Source organism: Pseudopipra pipra, chromosome 5 (assembly GCF_036250125.1).
Source record: "Pseudopipra pipra isolate bDixPip1 chromosome 5, bDixPip1.hap1, whole genome shotgun sequence".
NCBI classification, from domain to species: Eukaryota; Metazoa; Chordata; class Aves; order Passeriformes; family Pipridae; genus Pseudopipra; species Pseudopipra pipra.
Genome location: NC_087553.1, coordinates 47,768,807 through 47,793,820, shown reverse-complemented (window position 1 = coordinate 47,793,820; position 25,014 = coordinate 47,768,807). Strand labels below are relative to the sequence as shown.

At 38.3% G+C, this 25,014-nt stretch overlaps 1 long non-coding RNA gene across 1 annotated transcript; it reads left to right on the top strand.

Annotated features, from left to right (window-relative positions):
• The first annotated feature begins 1,049 nt into the window (after positions 1 to 1,049).
• On the top strand, positions 1,050 to 10,623 carry LOC135415291 (uncharacterized). Its single transcript, XR_010431057.1, has 3 exons — positions 1,050 to 1,164; positions 6,030 to 6,088; positions 9,601 to 10,623. It is a non-coding gene; the product is annotated as an uncharacterized LOC135415291 (long non-coding RNA).
• The last annotated feature ends 14,391 nt before the right edge of the window (positions 10,624 to 25,014 follow it).

Genomic DNA, 25,014 nt, shown 5'->3' with positions numbered 1-25,014 from the left:
CATCTGAGTAGATATATATGCATACAAAGTAGACTCCTTATGGTTATTGAAGTGGGTACTTCCATGGCATAATCTCATCCTAATGTTAATGCCTAAAATAGAACTGAATTGTACTTTATATAGTTTTGGTCATTCATTATAAAAAGCTTTGAATGATTAGCTCATACACAAATGCTACCATTGTAGACCCAAGACATGAGAAAAAACTCCTACAGACACTGTAGATATCTAGATATCTAGATCATGAATCCCATATGGGCTGCTGAACATTTAAGCAGTTCTTAGGTTAAACAGTATTCTTACAGATAATTCTTTTGGATGTATGTTTCCAAATTCTACTTAAAACATACTGTAGGTACTGGAATGATTTTTTTATAGCTTGGCTTAATATAGGGGACTTTATACAGAACTATAGGGGACTAGCCAATTGCTATAGGGAAAATCCAATTCTAAACAATGAAGACCCAGAATACTGTAAGAAAATGAGATTTGGAGTCTTCCCACAGTCTGATTTAAGTTCCATTGTCCTCATTATATCCTCTTTCTGAGAGAAGGAATTGAAATATATTCTGTTGGACATGGAGAAAAATATGTTTTATAAATCTCACTGAAAGCAAAGCCTAGTCCTTAAAAGTTCTTTTTACATTCTTCAATATAGGTTAAACATGAAATAAGAGTAGCTTCTTTAAAGTGGTGTTACTGGTTAAATTTAGCATTTTAAAAATTTGAATTTTGCCTATATTCAAGAGGAGCTTTAGGTGGTAAAACATCTTTTATATTTCTGGAAGTCAAATGACACCTATATATCTAAATCTTTGCCTGTCTAAAGCACTTCACTACATTTAAGTGCTTAACTTATTACATTTTCCTTACATTTGTATGGTTTCAGTCTGCCTTGTGAATCTAGTGCTTTCTTCTTGTCTTGGTTTTAACAATTCCATAAAGCAACCTAAGACTACAGAATTTCTTCATTCTTATTATTTTGTTCACAGTCAGATGCACCATTGCCATAGAAATAAGTAGAAGGGATAACATGTCACAAAGAAGCATATTGATCTGCTGGAGCTATGTGTTCTTTGTTCTAATTTACGTTCTACTGTAAAGGCTCTCCAGCTCATCATCACAGTACAGCTGATTGGTTACAGTCTCATTACTGGACACAAGGTCAGTGTGACTCAGAAAATACTGCCCGAAGACTGTATGTAACTTATACTGGTTTCATTGCATTAATGTAAATGGCAGAAAGTTAAATGATAATTTTTTCCTAAAGTGACTGCAGATAACATGTAATACCTTGCCCTGGACCAGAATTTTAATTAATTTTGTGGTGCCTATATTGCAAAATGGAGAGAGGTCAGAGTTCAATGGAAAGGAAAAGAGAGTAAAAAGTTCATTTTTTGCAGTTCTCCAGTCATAAAAGCATTCAGAGCATGATCATTTCCCATAGTAAGTTTCCAATGTTGTTACTGTCATTAGCTATATTGGCATCAATCTCGTTCATGGGCTAGCACGCCACTGTATTAAAAAGTAAAAACAACAATAATAAAAAGGTCTCTTCTGCAGAGAATCAGTATTCTAAACACAAGGGATGAAACATGAGACAGGTACAAGCACTGGAAAAAAACCCATGCACATCAATACGACAGACAGTCCTGCCACCATATCTGTTGCCTGTTTTTTACCATTATTTTTTCCCCTTGAGATTTTAATAAAAAAGGAATTGACTTAAAGAAGATAAAGACAAGTACAATCGTATACAAGTAGCTCCTTCCAAGTAGCAAAGGTATTTGGTTGAAAATTTTTCCTGGTGGGTGGCAGAGAATATGATTGTGGTCTAGTCAAGGAAAAATTCCTGGATAAAAGATGGCTACAGAGAAGGGTACTATATTTAACACAGTACAGAATGGGTACACAGAGGGAGAATAGAGAATGAGGTGGATAATGGTTAAAATTTAAAGGAGTAGAAACAAAATATTTGTAGCAGCGTCTCTATGGTTATCGATAAGGAGGATTGTCTTTTCTAATCTGAAAAAAAAAAAATCCTCTCAGATGCTGGGATGCAAGGTAGTGAGAGTTTTATCTTTGTGAATGGACAGGACAGGCTGTCTCTTAGATCTGTCACTAAGGCTCCAGGTCTTAAGAAAATCCTTTATATAGAGTAAGAGAATGCTTTTAGCCAAAGATGAAATACAGGGTGAGGATGTTGACCTGCAGTTCTCAATAAAAGAGCTAGCAAGAAATGTTTTTCAATAGAAATAAGTCAATTTAGCTATAATGATTAGACATTTCTAAAATAAAGTTGGAGAAATCACTGATTTGAAAAAGCAACATTGGAGAAATTAATAATGCTCTTCTGCACCCCCCAAAAGCCTACCCTATGGAACCACTATCCAGACATATTCCAAGAGATGATGTCAGGATAGATGAATGTTTAAAGGTTTTTATGCTGACTTTTTGCAATTAAACCACGTCTATGTTTTCTATATTGGGTATATTTTTGGTTTGTATTGTCATATCAGGTTTAGATTGAAATCTTCAAGTGATCACATTACAAAAGACCTCAACTCTGCACAAAGAATCCTGACAAATAAAATCCAAAAAAGGGAAGAAAATTTTATGCATTTATCCCTGAAGTCCATAACAGCCATTTCCATAAATAATAATAAAAATCAAACTATGTCTGAAGAAAAATTAAACTAAGAAACCATACCAGTGCTCATCGTATTTTTTTGTTGAAGTGCTCACTCATAGATATTTTCCTGGGGAAAAAGGGATCTACCAGTAGGATTGCATTTTGATCTTTGTTTAGGAAACCTATGATTTTCACAAGACAGCCAATTAAGCCCCACTAAGATCAGTTGTGAAATATCAGCTGCCTGTATGCAGTGACCTAGAACCTGACATGATATGAATAATAGAGACTAAACAAAGAACACAGGCATTAACTTCTGAAGTGGAAAAAAAGAGCAAATTATATTTTAATTTATATGTACTTTGAATAGATTTGCCTGAAGAATTTTTGAGCTTAGGATAAAATGGAAATTCATTCACTTATCTACTTTGTTCTACTTCTCTGCATGGTGGCAGTCAGATCTATTGAGACTGGTTAAAACTAATGAACGAAAAATGTATTTGGCAAAGACAAGTCCTCTGTGCTATGTAATAACCTGCAAATAAATATGTTGTCTGAAAAAATAATACTTTTAAAATTCAGGTTAATTATTTAGGATGCTGATATCTGGTATTATAATAGTCGAATTAATATCTAGATTTATTAAATGTTGCAGTTCTAAATTGTGTAGTAGCATAAACCGATTTTATTATCCAACCTGCACAGAGTGGGACTTAAGGAAGATTCACTGACCAGAAAGATTAACTTGGCACTATATTGTTAATTTATCATAAAACAGCCAGTACTATTAGTAGGACAGGGACAGGATTTCCACACACAGGGAGGCCTTGATTGACAAAATCTGTTAAAATGTGACAGATAACTGACTAAAATAAATCAATGGAAATATGTTTTCAAGAGAACTGTGCAGAAAATTTACTGCATCAAGTGGCATATGACTGTATCAAGGTATGCATGTACTTGTGCAAGACAGGGAAGGACAGGGAGCAGTATTATCTGCCTGTCTCCAACGAGGAGTACCTGAACCTGGAGCCTGGATATAAATGTGTGTGCTGTGCTCTTGAAGTAAGTGCATGTTAGAGCCCCAGAACAGGGGAAACACAGGGGTTGTACCAAGCTGTTGTGAAATATGCACATAGATGAGACTGACAGCAATGAACTGCAGAGAGGTGACCAAGAGGTCAGAGCAGAGATGGGAGAGAGAAAAAGCTACAAGAAGATGCAGGCATGGCCTGACTGGTTCTCCCCATCATTTGGCATGCAGAGGTGGAGAGGGATTCTGACAGACTTACAACAGCACCCCTTTACAGATTCTTAGAGGTAATGCTAGCCAAAAACAGGTGAGATAGGTACAAAGGAAGCAGAACCAGTACAACAGAGGCTTGCATCTTGGATACTTGTAACAAGATCGGTGTTCAGAAGTCTCGTTGAAATTTATTTACGCATGTGGCCTTTATGGTTCAGAAAAAAATTCTGGAATTGCCACTGGGACATAACTTGGGAAGTGCTCACATGGTGTGTGTGTGTGTGTGCACATGTACGTGCACGTGCACCTCAAGACAGGTTAGTAAAAATGGCTCTGAGGGGGTGAGCATCTCATTTCATGGCTTATTCAGAAAAATAAATTGGTGAGTTCACAAGTGTCACCTAACAAGCGGCATTCAGTTCTATACTCTAGTTGAAATGAGAGGAATAGACTAAAATAAATGGAACTCATTAACAAAACAAATACTGTGGAGGCTGACGTGTTTACAATTTTAATAATTTCCATATATAATTTAACTGAGAATTTCAGTATGATTTCATTTTTGTGTTGAAACGAAATGCAGATTGTCCACATGAGGCCATAATATCTGATGACTATTGCTGAGGCCTCATATCCAGGTCTCACAGACCTGCTTGTGGGATGCTGGCCATGCCAGCAAGGTCACTTCCCAGTACACAGCATTAGAGTAAATGATATCCCACTCTTGTGTGCACACACACAAGCATGTACACACAGTGCTCTAAACCAATTCCTCTAGGAATCTGATGGATCCTCAACACTTTATCAAGCCAGATATAAGCCCTGGTGAAGACACTGCAGGTACCTTAATACACCGGTACTGCTTAAGCTTTTAGAAAAGCAAGATTTCTGTCCCTTGTATCTTGTGATTCTCCTTCAACAAAACACTACATTTAATAAATGCTTTTTAAAACCCACTGAAGCAATTAAATCCACAGTTAAAGACCCTTTTAACATCTAAGAATGCTACAGAGCATAAGAAGTATCATCTATGAAGTGTTTCTTTTGCAAATTAATTCCCAGCAATCAAAGAAAGCTGGATACATAGCGGATGAAAAAAATAGCATACTTAGGCCATAAACGTCAAGGCTGTTATTTACTGAAGTCTAGAAAATAGCACACTTTGGAACAAATTTTCAGCAGTTATTGGAGTGGTATAGCTAAATTTTCATAAGCACCTTTGTGAAAATATAAATGCCAGAACATATAAAAACAAGAATTTAATCACTTTTTAAGTAAGATTGTAAATATTTTAAAAGTAATTCCATTTAAGTTCTAGGTTGATTGTACTAGAATCAAAACTTATTTTCCTTCTTAAGAGGTCACCTGCTAACAGACAAATTGCTGGGGTTTTTTTAATGCAAAAAATTATCTGAGTGCCTTATGAAACTTTGACTATGAAACTATCTGAATCAGAGTTAACAATAAGTAAATAACACCAGCAATCACTGTGCTTGTGGCCTTGATTTTATGAAATAGACTTACAAATTTTAATGATCAAACCAATATGGCAATATAATTAAACATAATATTATACCTACAAAAGTCTTATCACAGGAAGATTTATCACTTCACAGTGATAAGACTATTTCTTTATGATTTCATCATCTTTCATTTATGCTGTGAATTATAGTTTCAGTCTGACTGATCTGAATAATGTTTTACTGTTATTGTATAAAAGCAGATATATTCACATAAATATAATCTTTTGTAGATTAATGATTCAAAATTGTTAACAAGAAAATCGTGCTGAAATTCTGACATTTTCAAAGAAATATTTCCTTGGAAATCTCTTTTAGAAAATGTTGACATTTGTATTTTTCATTTTAATCATAATAAGAACAGATTCCAAAATGTCAGAATTTCCTACAGAATGGTAATTCTCTTTTCTGAGTCAAATAATGGTGGCCACAGCTGTATCTTCTTGGGACATCATATTCTCTTTCTGATGTGAGATGTCACTACTGGTCAGTGACATCTGTTTGAAGTCAGAAACATCATCTTCCCAAGACAGGGGCACCCAGTCAAAGTCTACTGTAAACTGTATTTACTCTACAGGCTTCTAATGGTATAAGTGGTACAGGTGGTAACTATTGACTGGTTTATCTCTAGAGGGAAGTGCAGATGGTGAATGAAATGGCCAACAAATGATGTAAAGGGTAATATGAAAGGTAGGCACAAATCTACAATATGTGTTCCTGTGATATTGTTCACCAGGAACAAAAGTCTGAAAATTAAAAGTCCCTTAAGAGAACTAAGAAATAAAGAATAGATGCCAATCTGCTATCCAAAGGCATGCACTAGTAGACACTTTGATGCACCCCAGCTCCATAGTGTCAATGAGTTTCTGCAATGCTCAGAAGATTCCACAATAATAGAAATCTCCTGTTCAGTCACCCTACTGTTTTCTTTTCACTCTCATGCAGAACTGATGAACACTGTCAGTGACTCAGATCTTACCCTGATCTTGTACAACATGATTTAATAACACCTGAAGAGAGCGAGAGCAAGAGCAGGAACTTAAAAAGAGGTCATAAAAGAAAAGACCTTTGAATTACTCACAGTGGTTTTAGATCTTTATTACAAAAAGATAAGCCATTCTTAACATGCAGAACATTTCTTTACAGTATTATCTTGATAAAATCTGGATAACAGTATTATCTTGATAAAATCTGGATAGTTGGGTACTTGTAGAAAAGTTAGTCTTCAATCACTGCTCAATTTGACCTACTTCTGTGAAGTATGCAATTTGGAAGGTTATTGAATATCTGTAGAAAATGTTCTCTGTGATCATAGAGCTATAATGACTCATCATATATAATGACTTTTTGTGCCCATGGTGGTAGGGTGAAGGTACATGGGACCAGAATAAATCAGGGGGCCTCTCTGAAGTGCTTAGTACAATATTTCATTATTTCAGGCAACAGTACAATTTGATCTCATTTTTACATTCAGTAACTTGTATTTAGCAAAATGCTAAATTTGCTTCAAGCAGGTGTAAAACAGATACCAGAAAAATATCCCAGATAATTGAACATTGGAGTAATATGGTGTTGGCCATGAACACACATGATATTGTTGCACACACATGATGTTGCTATGATCTAGTTGAAAAAATCCTATTGATATCTAGTAGGATATCCCTTGGTGCCATTGGTTATGTGTTTTGCATTGGTTGGTTGAAGGGATACTTAAAAGCAAGAATAACATAATTCCTGGAATGCTACCCCATAATTTTAAATCTGGCACAACATCTGGTTAAATTATGTCTATAAAAATCAAAGGTATAGGTGCAATACTGAAAACAATTACTGGAAAGAGAAGTGATAACTGCCTATTGTATAGCAGAATCTGTTGTAAAACAAATAATTCTAAGCCAACGTGACTGAGACCAACAGTATGAGATTTAACAAGGCCAAGTGTTGAGTCCTGCCCTTGGGTCACAACAACCCCATGCAGCACTACAAGCTGGGAGTAGAGTGGCCAGAAAGTTGCCCAGTGGAAAAGAACCTGAGGACGCTGGTCAACAACCACTGAATGTGAGGCAGCAGTGTGCCCAGGTGACCAAGAAGGCCAATGGCATCGTGGCTTATATCAGAAATAGTGTGGTCAGCAGGACTAGCGAAGTGATTGTTCCTCTGTACTTGGTGCTGGTGAGGTGGCACCTCGAGTACTGTGTGCAGTTCTGGGCCCTTCAGTTAAGGAAGGATATTGAGGTGCTGGAGCAGGTCCAGAGAAGGGTAATGAAGCTGGGGAAGGGTCTAGAGAGTAAATCATTGAAGGAGCAGCTGAGGGAGCTCAGGTTATTTAGCATGGAGGAAATGAGGCTCAGGGGAGACCTTATCGCTCTCTACAACTACCTGAAAGGAGGTTGTAGACAGGTGGGGGTTGGCCTCTTCTGACAGGCAACTAGTGACGGGATGAGAGGACATATCCTCAAGCTGCACCAGGGGAGGTTCAGTTTGGACATCAGGAAAAATTTCTTCATGGAGAGGGTTATTAAGCATCAGAATAGACTGCTCAGGGAGGTGGTGGAGTCACCATCCCTGGACATGTTCAAGAAATGACTGGATGTGGCACTTAGTGCTGTAATCTAGTTGACAAGGTGGTGATTGGTCAAAAGATAGACTTGATGATCATGGAGGTCTGTTCCAACATTAATGATTCCATGATTCTGTGAAAAGCCTGTAGGCAAAATGAGGAACTACCAAAACCACAAAGGAGAAGCCTATTGATGATCTACAGGTCCTATTTCAAACTACTGGGGAAAAAAAAATCACTTTGATTGGAATTCACTGACCTCATCTTTATTCTTGACCTCTTATGTTGAGCTAATCGTCATTTGATTATTAACTTGGCCGAGCTAGAATCAGGGTGGAGCACAGCAGTCAACCATCAGCACAACTTTCCACGAGACGACCATAGAAGGTTTTTTTCTCTCAGTAAACATTGATGGAAAGAAATGGTAGTGTAACACTTAAACTATTTTGGAGGTTAGCACACTCACTGAAGGTATGGAGAAAGAAAGAAAGAAAGATTTAATTATTTTATCCTCATAAAAATAATGCACAAATTTTCCAATCTTAGTTTCATAAAAGTGTTTACCTCTGATAGATCTTTTCTGTCCTATGTCATATGGGAAGCCCTTCTTCCTCCTTTTCTTATGTTTTTTGTATCTCATACCCCTCTTTTTGTAGTCCTTATTGTTTGGGTAATATAGTAATTTTAACAGAGGAATTACAATGCAGGAGATTGATTCCTCTCCTTCTGTTGTATACTGAATTCAAGTCTACAAACCACACTCTGGCTTCCCTATCTAGGAAAGATAGTCATACCACTGTATGACTTTCAGACTATAGCAACTGATACTCTTTACCAAGTTCTTGTCATAGCTCTGAGGTTCAGAAATTGCAGATACCCCTTAAATCATTCAAGATCAGTAGGAATGCAAATGCTCACTACCTTCCAGTATCAGGCTGGTTTAATTTAAAAGGGTATTTATTGTTACAGAATTTCTTCTGATTCTAAGTGTCATCATTTCAAGATCACTTTACTCTCTGCAGAAGTTTGGAAACATGACATTATTGTACTATAGACAGGCTGGAACAGTGATAGTATTTGATTTAACTTCCAAAAGATCTAGTTCCTGGGGGAAAAAATTCCATCAATGTCTCTTGATATAAACATACACAGCAACAAAGATACAAGCTTGAACTCAGGAAGTCCCTAAGCTTCAAATTGCTGAAAATGAGAACAATGCACTGGAATTGTCATTTGTTTGTGCTGTTTTCATACTTATTTTGCAAAAGCAGCTATCATTTGTCTGCTATTAAAAATTTGGGCTGATCAGATTTTTAGTCTGTCCTAGCATGGCTGTTGCATTATTTTGGTAAGTGCATTGCATTATCATATACTGTCATCTTGTTTTTTCAAGGAAAGTCAGTAGAAATATAAATATTTGACTCTTACAAGATTTGCAGTGAAGTCTGTTTCTCTGAAATATGTTTCCTTAAAAACGATTGTTGGGTTAGAACATTAGCTTGTTCTCTTTATTACCTGATGTGAATGCAATTAACTTGTGTACATACTAATAGCAGCATCAGTGGACAAAGATATACTTCAGTACAAATGAAAAAATTCTCAGCAGCCCACATATCCTAACTTATCCTGAATATTCTTTCAGCTGATGTAAAATGCAACCTAGAAGTTTAAAGGCAATAAAACATAAAATAGGAATACAAACAAGTTTACTGATGACACAAAGCTGAGAGGAGTGGCTGATATCCCAGAGTGTTGTTCAGCCCTTCAGAAGGACTTCAGCAGGTTGAAGAGATGGGCAGAAATTTAACAAAGGCAAATGCAGGTCCTACAACTTGGGAAGAATAACCCCAGGCACCAGCACGGGCTGGGGGTTGACCTGCTGGAAAGCAGCTCTGCAGAGAAGGACCTGGGGGTCCTGAACAAGCTGTCCATGAGCCAGCAGTGTGCCCTGGTGGCCAAGAAAGTCAATGGTATCTTGGACTGTATTAGGAAGAGCATTGCCAGGAGGTCAAGGGAGGTGATTCTGCCCCTCTGCTCAGCCCTCCTGAGGCCATATCTGGAGTGCTGTGTCCAGTTTTGGGTTCCTCAGTACAAGAGAGACAGGGAGATCCTGGAGCAGGTCCAGTGGAGGGCAACAAAGATGTTTAAGGGACTGGAGCATCTGTCTTGTGAGTAAAGGCTGAGGGAGCTGGGCCTGTTCAGCTTCGAGAAGAGATAACTGAGAGGGGATGTCATGAATATCTACAAGTATCTGAAGGGACGATGTCAAGAGAATGGATCCAGGCTCTTGTCAGTGGTGCCAAGAAATGGGACGAGGGGAAGTGGGCAGAAATAGATGCACAGGAAGTTCTACCTAAATAAGAGGAACAACTTTACTGTGTGAGTGACTGCGCACTGGAACAGATTACCCAGAAAGGTTGTGGAGTCTCCCTCACTGGAGATATTCAAGAATCATCTGGACAGAATCCTTTGCGATGTGCTCTAGGATGATCCTGCTTGAGTAAGGAGGTTGGACCAGATGACCTACTATGGTCCCTTCCAACCTTACCCATTCTGTGATTCTGTGGAGTTCAGTGCTCCACACAATGGAGGAGGCCAAGATCCTCTGCAGACAGAAATGCATTATGCAGCACATATATACAACACAATATAGGTTATAGATTGTTTACAGATAATTTTTTAAAATATATGACTAGGTCTAATGACTGAGATAACTCAATGGGACGAAGAAAATCACTGGACACAATGTAAGAAACCACTGGATGGGGCAGTGGCAGAGCAAAGAGCAAAAAAATTTATAGGTAGTGACATGAAGCTGTCTGTGTCCACGGGTGTATGAGGGAATTACAGGAAAGATGGTCAACTTTGCAGATAATGGGGGTTCAGTGATATTTTAGGGATAAAATTCCTCAAAGGTCAGTAATGCCTAGTGCAAAGGTATTAATGCTAACACATAAGGGAGCACCAGTGCAACGGGCATACTGAAACTGGGATCAGTGGTGGTACAGCAAGTATCAGCAGGTTGTTTCTTTGAGACTGGGAGTGCGAAAAGGGAAGCACAGAGGTGGTGAAAAAGGGGGTCAAAACCCAGGAAAACAGAGAACAAAGTCTGCACATTTCAACAATTGATATTGCTGTTAGGGCCACGTGAGTGTTGAACCTATTTCTGCAGTGAGGAGGATGGGAATGGTCTCCCTGGCTTGCAAGGTTAAAACTTGGACTTGATGGATTGTGGGGTCTGATTTCACTACATCAGTGCCTGTTTGAGCCTGGCAGGCAGCTGTTATGATCCATTTATAAAGAGATGAGTGCCTAAATTAAGATGCAAACGAGACCATACGGCAAAGTCAAGAGTATGGATTTTATTTAACAGTAAGAGTGAGGTGGAGAGATAGAAAGAAATAGGAGAAGGGATGGGGGAAGAGAAAGAGACAGGTTAAGTAGAAAGATATCACCACCCTGTGGATTCTGTGGCATCCTGCTGGTCCTTCTTCACCCTGGTCTTCTCAGAGGTGGCATCCCAGAGTCATTCTTTTGGGGTATCACCTTTGTACAGTCCAAGTGCCAGGTATCCATGGGATGTAGATGCCATTCCCATAACTTGAGATGGCATGTGCAAATTGTTTTCTTTCCCACTGCTTGACACTGCAATTTTTTGTCCAGATAGGTTACCCAGATCTGCCTCACCGGGCCTGGAATTAGCATCTTCCTGTTGTTGCTGTCTGAGTTTATCTCAAGTTCCCACAGTCCACACAGTGGGAATTTTTTGTTCAGTGGCTTATCTTACAGCAAGTTCCTTCCGTGGTTTTGACAGTGTTTTGAGACAAGAAACTGCATTCTTTAACTCCTGACAGCGGCATCAGCATTTTCCCAATAATTGCCTAATAGAAGTAATTGGTAAAATATTTAGTAAAAACTTCTTTGGGGCCAGTGGGAAGTAGAAAGTGGAGGCAACAACGTCTGTTTCCACTTGCTAAATAAATGATCTGGCTAAATTGCCTTTTTATTTACCACTTGCTTAATGGGGCCTTCAGTTCATTTTTCTAGCATTGCTTTCTGCAGAAATTCATTACAGTAAATAATGTTGTGGGTTTTTTCCAGGTTCTAAGTTATAGCCCATGTCATTTTCTAAAATTCACATCTCATAGGCTGAAGTCAGATAAAATAATATGCTCATATACCTATAATTTTCATATGCACCCATCCTCAGTATATACATAGAAAACACAGATGAGTATCAGCTGCAGTAGTTTTCAAAAAAGTTTTCAAAATTGACACCTTTAGTATCATGTGCTTGCATACAATAACCTGACTAAATATAGATTTGTCTATATATTCCAGGTTATATTATAATAAACAATCTACAATCCAATCCCTTCCCTCTTCTCAAACTAAGAAAGTGACAAGCACCTGTATTTCCCCATATTTGCCTGGACTCTTACTATGTTCTTGATTCATCCTTCCTATAAGAAAATAATTACTTCAAACTTCCAGACTTCAAGAGCTACATGGCAACCACCACTTGAAAGATTACTAAAATATAATAACATATAACCATAATTCTACTGGATATTTGATACTTTATGTCAATTAACAAATGAAGATTAAAGATATTTGCATAGGAAAATAGAGTAGATTCACAGCCCTGTGCTACTCAATAGTCAGATTCTGAATCGCATCAGTACACATGAACACCTTTTTCCACAGGCTTTTCTTCTCTGGTTTAATTGAAAAGGCTTGGAGAAAGTTTGTTGTGTGTGTAAATTGTGAAGGTAGTGATAGGATATTAATGATATTTTTATGCTAAGCATGGCAGTGATTTTTTCACTGACCAGCTGCAAGGCATTTTTTCGCTAGGCGATGCAGAGTGCTCGCAAAACACAGCTGATAGTCTTTTCATGTCCATCTGGGGTCTGCTCTGGCACTGCTTTCTTTGTTACAACTTAGGGACTTTTCACAGCAAAACTGTGGCCCAAAATGGTCTTATTGTCATTCAATTCCTCTTCTTAAAGTTCTGTTTCTTCTCTCCCTCTTTTGCTCTTTACTGTGGAAATACTTGACATCCTTTCTATGGAGTTGCTCATTTCATGCCAACAGAGAAAATAGACTTGGCAGGTAGTTTGGCAACAATTGTTCATATCCAAACAGTAATTGAATTTTGTTTGCTGTCATAATGGAAGAAGCCAACACCATGCCGACAATGGGCACCAAATTACATTACTCATTTCATTGCTTATGCTCCAATCCACTTATCTGGATATAAAACTCTACAAGTTACATAGGTGGGAAGGGTAGAGAGAAGGAAAAGACTGAGGACTCAGCATGACTGTGACTATATGAGGTGGCTTGCTGCTGTCAGATTAAGAACTAGAGCTGTTTTCCCCTTTTTCAAATCCTTTCCCAAGAAAATACACTGTGCTTTGATTTCAGACAAGCATTTTTTGCTTGTTTCATATTATCAGCTCCATAGTTTTCAGGGCAATAATTTCAGATTACTGTCTGGGGAACCTATCTGCAATATTTATTTTTCAATGGGCCAGACACTCCATTTTGGCAACTGTGTGGAACACCAGCTGGGAATTGTGCTCAGTTTTTCTTAATCACAAGCAGTGTAATTGACTCTGTATGTAACACAAGAGACACTTTTGTGTCTGTTACAATATGACACTTGCCACCAAGATTTTGAGGGTTATTTACTGACAGTTCTTTCAGATGTGAATAACAATAAAGCAAGGAGTCTGACAGTCCTGTTCCCCCACCCCTAGTCCCTACAGTATTCTTAATCCCTGCTAGGTGTGTTAATTGTTTCAAAAAATTAACAGGGACCACTTGAGACACAGCTAGAGGGAGGAGAGCAGACTGAAGTCAGGACACACATTTCAGTGTCATGCACACTTCTGCACAAGTGGATGCAAATGGATCCTACCTACATCTGTAGGTGAGAGCAGAACAGCCTGAAAAGAGGAAGAGTACTGAGAGGAAAGGAAAAAATCTTTCAAGTGCTGACAGACTCTGAAAACTTGTCATCCTGCTCTCTCCTCAAGAATGGAAGACTCAGATCCTGCTGAGTGTGTGTAAGGCCACCAGGCCATGCTGGCACCAAGGAGGGGGTTGTGCAGCTCAGTCCACATCTGAGGTGCCAGTGGCAGCTGTGCAGAGACACCAGCTCTGCATGTGCTGCTGAGGAAACCTGGGACCTGTGAGGGACTCTCTGCACACCTGCCCAGAGGCCACTCTCACACCAGTGCAGCTCCCTGGTGAGTGAACAGCTGGGCTGGACTGCGAGTGATGCCTGTGTTGCAGTGTCTGTGTGATCGTGTGTGCCTGTGGGGGTGAGAACAGGGGGAGGAAACAAGCAAATATACCATGCAAATATCTGCTTTTAATAATGCTGCCTTCATTCCTTTAATAGTAACAATCTAACAGAATATATTCCAATAAATATTTTTGTGATCTGCTTCTCCCCCCAGCTCTTTTTTCTATCAGTGAAGGGTGTGTGAAACACACTCACACACTTTGTTATGTGTACAAGAGTTAAGAGTTATTTGCTGCAGTAAGCATGACTGCTAGAAAAAATTTTAGGAGTTTTGGGGCGGCTTTCCAATGCTTTGTAGAAGTTGTTACACTATTGAAAGGAAAAGTTTCAGGTTAGCACTATAACTGACTTAATATTGTGAGTTAGAATTTAACTGACTTCACTGAGATTGAAAGGAAGTCATTTAGGACAGGAATTGCTGGTAAGGGTAATAGATGCATTACAAGCTGGTTTCAATTTCCTTTATTGAAGAAGTTGTAAAAGCAATGCCATTTCAAAGCAGACTTTTTGCATTTGGACCAAATTAAGAGGCCATCCTGTGTTTTCTTCTAACACATCAGTGCTTGGTCACTTTTGAAATCATTTGGCCTTTGCAACTGCCAATATTAAAACAAAGGGCAGTTACTAGTGAATGAAGCAGTAGGCTTATTTTGGACAGTACAGTATGCCAAATCCATCTTTCTTTGGAAGAAAATGACCTAGTTATGTCTGAACATGAAACTGTGATTTCTGTGTGAACCATAGGATTAAAGAGTGCTGTTTTCCTTTTTCTTATTATCTTCAGCCTTCAGGGTTCCTAAACTGTGGGTGAGAATGAAGTTGACCTGTGAGGCCAATCTATTATCCCCCTCAATTCAAGGAAACCTCTGAGAAAAACTTGAAAAATATCGGTACTCTTTATTCTCTTTGAGACACAAAAGAAATAAAGGCCTCAAAAGAATGGAAAGTCCTTTTTGTTTTTTAAATCTGTAAGGTAGATTTAAATCTGTAAATTTACCAAAATCCCAGAGAAAATTGTTGCAAAATTAGACCCCATGAATTTAAGAGAACTTGCCAAAATGTGTCAGATAAATCAGAGCCCCTTGTGTCTGTAGAAACTTCTGTACCATTCATGAGGTTTTGTAAAATATACAAACAATTTTACGAATTTATTTTGCCTCTTGAATTTTTTTCTTTGACAAACTCTATTTGACCTTATTCTGGAGAGTGTCAGAGGCATTCACCTTTTCCCTTGAAGCCTGCTGCTCTGGCAGCTCTAGAGGAGAGGAAATATTTCAGAAGTCTTCTGAAAAGGAAACATAACTGTCAGATGATGAAATGACCCCTGGGACTTGAAATTACTGTACAGAGCAATTGAGAGTAGGTAGGAATACAGCATCTCAAAAACCTGTAGATCTAAGATGCCCTTACTGATAGGGTATGGGAAATTTAGGGGGGAGAAACCTAGTGTGTCCTGATATTCTCTCAATTAAGATTAGCCTAATACACTGATGCAGGTCTTATCTTCCTGCTGCCTGAGATGGGATCTTCTTTGGTGGGAGCATGTTCTCAGCCTTTACTTTTCTTCCCATCTCTCTCCCCAATAGTAGCTACTGGCCCCACCTCTATGGTCCAGAAGCCTTCTCTCCTCCCCTGTCCCCAGTGCCATGCAGCTACTCAGTTCCTGGGTGGCATTCCACCTTTGTTTCCTTAGCCTTTTTCTTAAATTAGGCAAAATTAGTTCATTTGATCGTGATTTGTGACACATTGCTACCAAAGTGGGAAGATAATGTGCATTTCAGGAAAACTGCACCATTCTGCCTTCTGAAAAAACCTAGTTGTGTAAGAACTAATAGAAAAGCTGTGCTGTGATCTGCGAATCACTCAGTCTCTCCTCTCCTTTACAAGTGCTGGAGAAGGTATTAGGGGCTGATAACTGATGTTGCAGTAAGCTCTGAAAGCATGGCTATACTTGGTAAATAAGAATACTTTGCATAATTTAATGCAAACATATCAGTGAATCTAATCATGAACAGAAAAATGGTACACTGCAAAATGGTTAATATTTTCTTGTTTTCAATGCATTTCAGTTAGATAAATAAGGCATTAATAATTATTAAGTTGCTTTTCTGTTGAATGTGTCTAAAAAATGCCTTGGACCTGGATCTACAAATAAAACTCTGGCCAATTTCTGGAAGAATTATACCTCTCAGTACCTCAAATGCTCGTTCAGATTGAATATAATGAAAAACTACTAAAAATAAAATTATTTGTTTTGTTATCCTCTTAAAGACCATTCTAATTATTGAAGATTAAAAAGGGTTTTAATTCTAATTTAGGAAAAGCAGGCAGACTTGTCAATAGGGAATGAATCTCTGTCTCTATTTAGCAGTGAGATTTTTCTTGGTTTTTATTCTCTTTGTAATATTTGATTTTTCTCTCTTTACAATATTTATACTCATGAGTTTTCTGAAAGGTAGAGAAGTGCATTGTCACTATTTTACACATCAGGAACTGAAGAGTATAGAGACAAAGAGGCAGATCTAAGCATTTTAGCAGCAATATTTTAACACCTACCTTTATGATACAGAGCTAATTTGTCATCCTCAGCACCATGTTCAACATCTTTGTTGCCTGCCTGTAATTACTTGACACTAAAGAATAGATTCCTTTGACAAGTTGCATGTTGAACAAAAAACCACTTAAAGTGTCTAATAAAAACATTTAAAGATTTTAGTGCTCATAACTTAGCTGTTGATCAGGACTTACTGACTCTAGTTAGACAATAGTCACTGGAGAAAAACAGGAACTTACAAAATATGTTTCACTGGACCAAAAGGTGATGTCTATTTCTCTTGGTTTCTTTCCAGGGTCCTGAGAATGACTAGTTCAGATGTGGACAACTCCTGTGTAAATACCAGGGTGAAGCCTGTCAAAGTCCACACCAGTTAGGCTGGATTGTTGAGCTTATCAGAATTTGAGCTGATGGGCATGCAGGGAAAGATAGACAGGGTTTAGGCACCTGCATTTTGTGCATTTACCCCAACTGAAATGCCTAAGCACATGTCTAGAGCATGTGGCTGAGAAGGTTTTATGACTGGATTTCCTGAGTTGTTGTGCTAAATGGCAAGTTTGAGACTACATATTTTCTACAATAATTAAGGGAGACAGTGTCAGTTAAGCAACCCATAATCCATTGCAGTGTTGGATTAGGTCCCCTGTGACTCCTTAGTCTTGATTTCGGTCTCCTATGAGTAATAGGCTACAATTTTCTTCTACTATCTTGGCTCTGGGCCTCTGTTGACTAAGGGGCAAAAAGGGTCTCTTAAGCCTTTTGTGGACCAAGTCATTGCCTCAGAAGTTGGAGCAGACCTCATCTCTGGATCTCTGGAGAGATTGGCATGGTGGCTGTTCAAGCAGATCACAGCAGTCTTTGACACACAACCTAGAGCTGTTTTGCTTGGCCAGACAAATACAGCCTGTGGACAGTGATGCTTGCCCTGCAAACACAGACCTCACAAAAATCACAGCTCAGTCCCACTCATCCAGTTTACATCAGCCAATTCAGATGGCCCCTGGAAATAGAAAGCTCACTGTGATCGTGGCTGACAGCTCCAGCTCCTACATGTGGCAATTCCTCTCCTCAGATTGCTGCTTCCATATGGTGTTGCAAATCTGAGCATTGTGTTCTTCCTGAGGGGGACTATTTATTGTTTTCTGAATAAGGTGTTACCTTATTATCTAGCTCCTAATGGATTTAAGTAGTCAGTTCCAGGCGGAGTCATGCAGTGAAGTCTCCTTTGTCCGGGCGGGTAGGTTTTGTGTGCTGTTGTGGGGATTCACTCAGAGCCTGACTGCGGTTCATGAGACAAAAAAAAAAAATAAAAAAATCTGTGACTTTATGAGTGTTATGTTTTACTAGTTCAGCACAGTCTGTTCTTTATATTTGTATAGGTAGAATGATACAGAGTGATTGGCAGAACAATAAAAGATTGAGTCCTAGATTTCTTTCTGACTGTTCAGAATTACAAACTTTGATTTTTATAATAGAATCCTAAAAGTCTTCCATGAATGTTTCACCCAGTATAATCATAGAATCATAGAATCATAGAATCAACTGGGTTGGAAGGGACCTTCGAGATCGTCAAGTCCATCCCTTGATCCACTACCGCTGCGGTTACTAGTATAGATTCAGACCCTGAATAGAAGACATACACAGATCTATAAGAGCTTCTAACCTGCAGCAAACTTCACAGCTAGAGTATTAATAGAAAGTATCTTCAAAAAGGACATGAAATTATGTGGATTAATTTTAAAAATAAATTAATGTTCAGAGATAACATTTTGCAACACCTAATGAGTGTTACTGCTGACTTTGTAATAGTTCCTGTATTCCTTTTTGCTATGCAAGTTGACATAATACGGTATAATATTTATGTTTACAATAATTCTCCTGATTTTTGTTTACAATTTTTTTTTGCCAGCTACAGTTATTGATTTGAAATATAGAAAGGCAAAATAATGAATATCAAGAAGCAGTAGGATGTCACAGCTTACATTAGAATTTAGACAATCTTTTCTTGAATTGTAATTAAACACCCTAACACCACTGAAGATTAAAAAAAAAATCCTATCAGATCTATACAAGGTGATACTCAGAAATAAAACTTACACAAAAGTGCAAATCTACTTCAATCAAACACCTCTTTACCTCTTTTAAGTTCACAAGATAGCCTTGAGTTGAGGAAGAATTTTCAGAAATCAGAAGTTATGAAAACAAATCCCTGCAAAGCCTGGCTTATTACTAGCCTTTGGAAACAACTAGACTGTTGTTGAGAGGGTTGTACTGTAACTGTCAATCTGGGAGAAGCTTCAATATATTAATGGAAAATGCATTTTAAGTACAGACGTATAATAAAGACATCATCTTTGTTTATATGACAGGCATAGTTGCTGTCATTCAGTGTGTACATTCTTATGCATGATTGCACATGTATATTTACATAAAAGCAATCATTAAATTGGTTTGCTGGTTTTGTTCCTCTCTTTTTCTTATACAGAAGAAGTGAAATCCTGCTTAGATGTTGACAGTATAAAGGATGCATACAAACATCCTTTAGGAGGGTTAATTTTATTTTTTCAGGATTTTGATTTTTCAGTATCTTTGCCTATCACAAATGAAGCCATGTATCATTTATTTCTTGTACCTTCCTGCACACACTATATAATAATAGATTTATTTTTGTTCAGTTTCATTTCAGATAGCCTTTTTTTTTTTAATGTAACTTATTACTAGAGAAAGATTTAGAGTATTTTTTTAAAAAGAAGATTGCCTAAGTGAGAAAATTATGGTTTCTCATACACATTGTAAGAAATCTGTGTTGGAACAGAGATTTCTGTCATACAGTATGCTAAAGCCTAATTGCTCATGTCGTGTTGAATAATACTTCTTTTATGATTTCTTGAGAGGAACCCATCACAAGCATCAAAAATAAGGATGGAACAAACCTATACAGTTGTTCACACAGCAGCCATTCTTAGCAGTTTCTAGAGGGAGGAGGACCTTTTTTCTCCTCCAAAACCAGCACCTGTAGAAAAACCACCATGGGAGAAAGGAGAAAACATCTGTGCTGAAGAGAAAGAATAAGAAAAGGTGTGATGCATGCATGGAGAGAAATTAGGGTACCAAATTTGAAATAGTGGTTCTGAAAAATTCTGCACAGATGCCAAACATGCCCTGAAGCATCTAAATTCTATAGAAACACATTTTTTGCTCTCTACATGAAAATACGTATTTAAATTGGTAAAAACCATGCAAGCAGAGAAATGTCATCTTTATCCTACAAAACATAAGAATTTTTAATGTATATTCCCCTCTAACTCTCACACCCATGATGACTAATCTTGTATTTTAACTAATTCACATGAAATGCAGATGTCACCACTGAATCATTGAACTGAGTCTAGACTACAGGTTTGTCTTCCCCAGAGTAAGTGCCCTAGCCACCAGGAAATAATCTTGCTCCGATGGATATTTTGCCTTGGTAGCAGGGCTGCAGAAAAGCTGTTCTGCCTGTGAAAAAACATCCTTTCTCTCCTACACATATGTAGATATATCTTCTATTCTCTCCCTCTTATTTCCTCTGCTTCCACCAGTAGAAGTAGCCACCTTCAGTGGTGGTGACTGAGAAAACCCCAAACACACTTACAAGTATTTACAAGGAAATGCTGAAAACTGAAATGCTTTTGGTTCTAAAAGAAAACAGAAATTATATTTTCCTGAAGGACTGCTCTAAACTCAGACCAATTACTTAAAATAGTGCATCAAGCACTAGGAAATTCTTTTTTGTCCTTTTGAAAGTCAGAAGCAAAATCTGATCTCATTTTGAAAAAAACAGGGCCATATGGAGCAGAGCTTTCTTTTCTAGAGTCTTTGGAATGAGAAATCTTGAGAAAGAAAATTACTTTCACTGCCTAAGCTTTAAAGATGGGTAGGATTTAAACCATACCAATGTTCTCAGCACTGTGATATATTAATTTGGACCCCTCTGTATACAAGATACAGGTCTTTTTTAACACGGTTCTGAGATACAGAAGTCACATATGGACCCTGCATGCTATGCTGCAGCACTGAGTGTCTGAAGCTTCAGGGTTGAACTCTGAGCATTAGAACATTGACATCTCTTTGGACAGAGAAGGGTAGTTGTCAGGACATAAGTTGAAGAAATGGAAAAGAAGAATGGAACAGACTACAAAGATATAGTTGCAGGTTAACAGAGAGAATAAAGGTAAGGGAAAAGAGAAAACAAAGCAAATGAAGACTGTTTTTCCTTGAAAGAAGAAGAAACAGTGTGTTGTATTCCTAGAGTTGCTTTGTCATTCCTAATAGTTAGAAAAATATGTGGTCTTAGAGGACCGTGAAATGTCTCTAGTTTGCCATTAGGAAGGCCATTTCTTTCTGCCTTTTTTTTTATTATTATTTGTTTGTTTGTTTGTTTATTTTGATTTGGTTTGGCTTGGTTTTTGGTTTTTTTAGGGTGGGAAGGGTTACACACAACACAGAATCACAGAATATGCCAAGTTGGAAGGAACTCGCAAGTCCAACCCTTAGCCCTGCACAGGACCATCCCCAAGAGTCACAGCATGTGCCTGAGAGTATCATCCAAATGCTTCTTGAACTCTGTCATGCTTGGTGCTGTGACCACTTCCCTGGGGAGCCTGTTCCAGTACCCAACCACCCTCTGGGGGAAGAACCTCTTTCTAATATCTAACCTAATATCCCCTGACACAACTTCAGGCCATTCCCTTGAGTCCTGCCACTAGTCACCACAGACAAGAGATCAGCGTCTGCCCCTCCTCTTCCTCTCATGAGGAAGTTGTAGACTGCAATGAGATCTCCCCTTAGTCTCCTTTTCTCCAGGCTGAACAGACCAAGTGACCTCAGCTGGTCCTCATACAGCTTCCCCTCAAGGCCCTTCACCATCTTTACTGCCCTCCTTTGGATGCTCTATAAGAGCTTAATACCTTTCTTATATTGTGGTGCCCAAAAATAAACACAATATTCAAGGTGAGGCTGCATCAGTGCAGAGCAAGATGGGACAATCCCCTCCCTCGACCAGCTGGTGATGCTTTGCCTGATGGCCCCCAGGACATGGTTGGCCCTCCTGGCTGCCAGGGGGCACTGCTGACTCTTATTCAACCTTCCATGGACCAGGCCCCCCAGGTCCCTTTCTGTGGCACTGCTTTCCAGCATCTCATTCCCCAGTCTGTATGAACATCCCAGGTGCAGAATCTGGCACTCTCCCTTGTTGCCCAGTCCTCTAATTTGTTGAGGTCTCTCTGCAGGACTTCTCTGTCTTTGAGGGAGTCAACAGCTCCTCTCAGTTTTGTGTCATCTGTAAACTTGCTTAGAATCCCTTCCAGTCCTTCATCCAAGCAATTTATAAAGATGTTGAAGAGTAGAGGGCCTAAGAATAGGTTCCCTGTGTAACCTCACCAGTGACAGATCACCAGTTTGATGTTACCCCATTCACTATTACCCTCTGTGCTTGACCCGTGAGCCAATTGCTCACCCACTACCTGTTGTGTTTATCCAACTGTGTGCTGGACACCTTGTCCAGAAGGCTCCTGTGAGAGACAGTACCAAAAGCTTTACTGAAATCCAAAACATTACATCAACTGGCTTCCTTTAATCAGCTAGGTAGATTACCTTGTCATCACATGAAATCAGGTTTGATAAAAAGGACTTTCCATTCAGGAAGCCATGCTGGCTGTGACTGATGACAACCTTGTCCTTCAGATGTTTTTCAGTACCTCCCAGAATAATCTTCTCCATAACTTTACCAGGCACTGAAGTGAGACTGACAGGCCTGTAGTTTCTGGGGTCCTCCTTCTTGCCCTTCTTGAAAACTGGGACAATGTCAACCAGCTTCTGTTCAGCTGGGACCTCTCCAGATTCCCAAGACAACTCAGGTGAGGAATATGTACAGCTGCCAGAATTGTTAGGAATATGGGTCCTGGCTATTTATCTGTGTTTCCTAGATGTCTGGAAATCTGCTGGATTTCTGCTAACTGTGATGATCTGTCATCAAAAGTGGCAGTGTTAGCAGAAACAAGAAGGAATTGATGATTGCTGGAGCAAGAGACAGTGCCCAATGAATAGTCTCCTTTTGGGACTCAAAAAGAGATGTGGATGTTGTACACAATGTGTAAAAGGTTAAGTTGGCATTTTCTTGATACTGCCAAGTATCTATTCAGTCTGTAGAGATCCTCTCATGTGCAATGTTATGGTCTAACTTCCTCTTTGAGCAGGGGTACAGACATGCACTGGCAGGGCAGGAAAACAAATCAAGCATGCAGAGTCCATTGCATGTGTAGAAGAAATTAATGACTCATTATTCTGCAGCAAAATATTGCTTTTTCGTGTGTTCTTATAGATGTCCTTTCTGTAAATTTCAGATGGATCTTTTTTTTCACTTTTAGAACAAAGCTTCAAGCTTCATTACCTTTTTGTTTTAAAACAACCCAAGACACAGGCAAGAAATCTATATTTTTAAATAAACATATGACTGGTAATGCATTATTATAATTTTATTTTGTTCTGTGTTTTTTTAACAAAGAAAATCAGTAATGTTCCCAGTGTTTTTCTTATCTAACTTATGAGTATCAGCTTTCAGCTACCACTGCGTCTCTCTGAGAAGACCTAGACTTTACATTATTTTGAGTGAAGGACCATGGAAACATCAGAGTCCATAACAGCAAAGTCAAAAATTAAAGATATCGCATAAATTTTTTATGTATGCAAACCATTACATTCTTTAATAAACTAAAAATATTTTGCTAATGGGAATATGTACAGGTGCCCCCATGTTACAATTCAATGAAGTATGCATTGAAAAAGCTTTCTTGAAATACTTCTATTGAAGTAATTCTCCAAGTGGCAGATGGCAATACCCATTGATGGCCACCCATGTGGACTACAGCCTGTTAAGTCCTGTAGGACTTAATTATGTTGCATTGTGAGGAAAACTGAAACTTGAAGAAGTTCTGTGTTTCATTTTTTTTTTGTAAAGTATGTCATGAGTCACCTTTCATTCCCCGTTCTCATCCTTACTCTAAATGGTGTGCTTTGATTATATTGTGTCTGAATATGCTATATATACACTTAATTTGTCTCTTTTTTCTAGTCAGAAAAAAAAATTTGCAAAAAATTAAATTATTTTTCAAAACAAATTATTGTTTTTATATTTCAATAAAAGCACATACTAGAGTAAATGGCCCCATTACCGTGAGGAATCTTATTTTGATATAATTTCACATGAATCTCAGACATAGTCAAGAATTTCTTATATCTCCCAGCTACAAGGCAAAGTCTAAAGCTGTGCAGTCCTTCCTAGCCCCTCATACAAGATTGATTTTAGGATTCTGCTATCTAAGAATCTTCTGAGAACTACAAATATTTTCTTCCATTTTAATTCATGTGTATTTTTAGCTACAATCTTCTCAAAAAAGGAAAAAAAATCAAGGATATATTTGTATTCCAGTGAATCTATTAGACTTGGCACTGATTTGAATGACTGTAAAGAGAGGCCTCCAACTGGGAGCATTTTATGCCTATTTAGAAAGCAGCTTCACATTGTTAGAACAGTGATCATTAAGGGACCTAAGCAAGGCAGCACACAATGCTCTAAGCTTGGCATGAAATAACAGGACAGTCGACATTTCAATCCTAACATGTGCCTTACAGGCATTTACCCTTATAATCTTTGATTCCAGTTGTATGATCATTACGATAAGCACTCCCTGGAGTGTAGGCACATTAAATGCGGACAAAGATAAGTTTTAAAGCAGAATTATCAGTATAAAGCAGAGAATAATAAAGGGACAATGAGTCAAGACTGGGAAATCTAGGCATGTGTTGATTTAGAAGTTAGAATTTCCTCCACTTGGGACTGAAAACTTGTAACGACTGTATTCAGAAGACAACAGAAACAAAAGCATAAAAATATACTTTTGAATGCCCAGGATACTTCAGGAAATTAATTTCAAAAAATTTTCTATAATTTTTAAAAGGTATTAATTTTATACACTTTTATTAAATAATTCATGCAGTTGATCCATACTGAGTGATCCTGGCTCCACCTTGTCTAATTACCTGTTGCTGAGAGTGACTAGTAATGGAAGATTATGGAGAGAAAGTAAGATATTTTCTTTCTACAAAATGAGCCTTCCCCTTGTATTCTTCTTCTTAGTAATAGCCAG